This window comes from Lynx rufus, unplaced genomic scaffold (genome assembly GCF_022079265.1).
Source record: "Lynx rufus isolate CCGP_SWC_20201006 ecotype Redwood Valley unplaced genomic scaffold, mLynRuf1.p SCAF_14, whole genome shotgun sequence".
Lineage (NCBI taxonomy): Eukaryota > Metazoa > Chordata > Mammalia > Carnivora > Felidae > Lynx > Lynx rufus.
In genome coordinates, this window is record NW_025814828.1 from 9,564,089 (window position 1) to 9,568,089 (window position 4,001).

Consider the following 4,001-nt stretch of genomic DNA (forward strand, 5'->3'; position numbering starts at 1 on the left):
TTGGGTTTTTTTTTTTTTTTTTAATTATTTGAAGGGACTTTAGATACCTTGCCTATGTTACAAATTGAAAAATCTGGACCAGAAAAGTTGCACGGTTTGACAATCTTATTCAACTCTGCGCTTGGAAAACATGGACTGAAGTCCAGGTTTTCGACTCACTTACCACTGAGCCCTACTAAATACTGGGGACACCACTCTTCTAGCAAATGAAAGTTTGTGTGACTGTATTCTTTCCTCTGTTGTCGCTTAACCTTTGGGGTTTGGTTTCTGATCCCTCCATTTGATTCTACGGGCTCCAAGGCAGGGATCTGAGGTAAGCTCTGTATTCCCAAAGAGATCTCTCAGTCCAAATCTCAGATCCCTGATGCTGTCGAGAATCTCTGGCATAAATGTGTATTGACATTCGTATCGATTCAGCGATCAGGTGGCTTTTCCCCTTCCAGCGCAAACGTCTGTGAAAGGCGGGCTGTTTCCCTCCACTGCAGGGTCTGGGGTTGGGGTACAGATCTCAAGCGTGCCCCCCCCCATTGTGAACTCTGGCTGTTTTCATCGCAGTACATGACATTCTGGACTTCCCCCCCCAAGACTCTGGTTCCATCTCAAAGCCCTGTCCTTAGCATTCCCCACACTGACCACACTGGAAGTGATACCATAGGCTCAGTTTTCATGCAGAGACGCAGTATATGAGGAAGTAAAAAAAAAAAAAAAAAAAAAAAAAAAAGGCAAGGGCAAAACAGGGCTGCTTTGTTCCCTTTAATGTCAGGTTTGGTGGGTTGCAGAGTTTGGGGCAGGCTTTGGAGGCCAACAAATGACACCATACTGCCTCTTCCGTATTCTCCAGGGAACGTGGCTGCTGAATTCCTTTTGCAAAGGAATGTGGGACAGTTTCAGCTTAGCGCTTCAGCTAATTGCATAGTATCATGGCCTTTCACAGCCCGGATTTAAACTTTTGGGTCTTTCGACGCAAGCTTATGGTAAAATGAAATATCACTCTTGCCCGGGTCATTCGCGTATTCTAGGCACTATGGAAATACTGATCTACGGTTTTCAGCATTGCCAGGCGGAAAACCATGGTCAAGCCTCTTGGGGATGCCTCCCTCCCGCTGCCTAAGTCAAGCCCCGCTTCCCACCTCTGCGCACAAATATTTCCTCCCGTAACCTTAGAGAAGGTCGGATTACATGGCAAACACCTATCAGTTCCCACCTCCTAAGCAGCTCCTTTTTTCTTGGTGCCGTGTGGTAGGTGGGGGAGGGAGGGGGAGTCCGACTTGGTGTCAGATTTGAGTTCCAACAGCAGGGATCCTGCTTCCTGGCCGTGTGGAGTTAAGTGAGTGCACGTCTCCAAGCCTCAGTTTCCTCATCTCTAAAATGGACACGATAAGGCCAGTCTCAAGGGGTTGTTGAGAGCGTTAATGAGGTCATGGGTGAGACGTACCCTGTACAGTGCCTGGCACACGGGGGCACCGAATGCCTTCAGGTGTTGTTCTGGCCATTATGACTGTGGTAATAACAGTATCTTTCGCGAGGTTAACAAATAAAAAGGGGGTGCCCGGGTGGCTCAGTCAGTTAAGCGTCCGACTCTTGATTCCGACTCAGGTCGTGATCTCACGGTTTGGTTCCTGAGCTCGAGCCCCTCGCGGGGCTCCGTGCCTATAGCGCGGGGCCGGCCCGGGATTCTCGCTCCCTCTCTTTGTGCCTCCCGCGCCTCACGCCATCTCTCGCTCCCCCTCAAAATAAATAAAGGAACACTTAAAAATAATAATAGAAAATAAACAGAACCGGTCAGGTGAATCCTTACAATGCCATGTTAAAACCCTAGCAGATAGTAAGGGCCGTTCCTTGCCATCAGTCTGCTAGTCCTTCCTGTTCCGCTTCGGGGCCCAAGTCATCCGCATTTTTATTGTGTAATTTGGCTTTGGTCCACCTTCCGCTGTATTCCACGTTGTTCTGTATTCCACAGAACCTGACACGAAGCCATATGTATGGTAGTGCATTATAAAACATATAACAGAGAGAACTGATTATTTTTTATTTCACCAACCAGTCTACTACGCCACGTAATCACGATGACAACGTCCACCATGCCGACCAGTGCTCTGGTCTGGGGACGGTGGACGGGGATGGCTCACGGTCACGTTCTGAGCAGCAACCTGCCCCCCGCCCCCAATTCTGCGTTGTCAACACTGGGGAGAGCTTTCGGTTCTACGCGCGCAGGACCCAAGCCGTTCAGGGGCTGCTGGGAACCGGACCTGGAAGGGACACAGAGGTTGAGCAGAACAAACTAGGTCCCTCTTGCTGAGCAGCTGACTGACGCCCGCCATTTCCCACAATCCTCCCAGCCATTGTCAAGGCCAGAAGCTGTGGCGTCCATTTTCATGAAGAAATGGGGACCCAGAAAGATTGAGTAACCTTGTCGGAATCGAGCCAGGCTCTCTGACTCGACGGCCATGTGCTTCCCCACCATGCTGCCCGGACTCCCCAGCGGTATGGGCGGGCCTCCCTGGCCCATGCCCGGGAAGCACGCTTCGTTTTCTGAATTACTCACTGCTCTCTGAGGCATCTTGGACAACTGGATGACAGCTTTCACACATGTTTTCATCTCTCTCCTGCCTCCCTGGGCGTGTCAGGAAGTCATTCTCTGCACGCTTTCCAGAATGATAGGCTTGAGGCGGACTTTCAAATTATGAGGCTCGTTTGAACGAAATTAAATGTTCCGCCTGATGTCTTCCACGGGGCCTTGAACCCATCTCCAACAAGGTTCTTTCTGATTGAATCTGGTTTTAAGAAATGTACTTTCGCTTAACTCGCCTTCAGTAGCCCCCCCCCCACCCCCATCCCCCTGTCCTGCTACTGCTACTTGGAAGAAAATTGGTGTACGAAATCAGAGACCGCTCCTTGTAGTGAGTACACTTGGAATTTCCCCACAAACACACACTCCCATGACAACCAAACAAAAAGCGAAAAGGAAGGAGAAACTCACTATCTTAAAGCCGCCAGCTGTAATTCCTTTCTGCTAAAAACTGTGGTACAACATAGATTCTATTTAAATGTTTGTTATTTTTACGGCTGACGGAATAGACACTGAGCTTACAAGTCCTTTCTGTTATTCTGTTTTGCCTCTGAACTGGTGCGGAGAAATCGCTCCCCAATGAGTGAATTGATGCATCGGTTTGATAAATCTGACCCATCCACCTAGCCCACCTGGCCAAGAATCATTTTGACAATTTCCACTCTCTCCCCCTCTCCCCCAGACTGTCTGGACTGGCGTACCTCTCTGTGGCTCAGCGAGGAAGCACTTGATATGGTGTAGGCCAAAATAATCCACCTGTTTCTGGCTTTCCCCTAAAAGTAACTCGCGCTTGAACATCACTGATGACAGCTGAACCTTCTGTTCTAAAAGGAATTGTACACGTATTTAGCTCTATGAGGTTTACTTCCCAGCCACGCCATTAGCCAGGTCTATGTACGGATGTAATTCACGTTCACAACTCTGCGGCCAAGAAAGGTTCGATTTTATGTGTCATCGTCACTTTCATTTGTCTCATTAGAGCCTCTAAGCTGGGAGGCTGGGTGACGAACTCGGCAAGCTGATCGCCCCCGCCCCCGTGATGGTTCCTTTCTCTGTAAGAGGAGATAAGGTTTTCCTGTGCAGTAAACTCTCCAGATATGCTTATCCCCGGGTACTTTAAAAATCAGAGCTGGGGCGCATTTTTCTCTCCATAAATCACCACCGAATGAGCCCGTGACAGATCAGTAGCTAGAATGACTCCCAGCCAATCCTGGGATAATTCCTTTCTTCTTGAGCAGAGGCTTTCAATGCCCCGGGGCTCCCCTCCCTCTTATCAGAAGACACCATGCAGTGTGCAGTGGGTTTTAATTAACTCCCTAAATGTGCTGGCCCTTTAATTCTCTGCATGATGTTGTGTGTGTTCTAGCATAAGACACACAACTCCTCCCCACGTTTCTCTCTTCAGAGAGGCGATTCTGCGCAAAGATTCCCC

At 49.1% G+C, this 4,001-nt stretch overlaps 1 long non-coding RNA gene across 1 annotated transcript; it reads right to left on the reverse strand.

The window, feature by feature from the left end:
- Positions 1–1,422: 1,422 nt before the first annotated feature.
- LOC124509353 (uncharacterized) lies at positions 1,423–3,479 on the reverse strand. The gene is made up of 3 exons (XR_006961428.1): positions 3,271–3,479; positions 2,546–2,774; positions 1,423–2,249 (listed from the first exon to the last, which is right to left on the reverse strand). It is a non-coding gene; the product is annotated as an uncharacterized LOC124509353 (long non-coding RNA).
- Between the last annotated feature and the right edge of the window lie 522 nt (positions 3,480–4,001).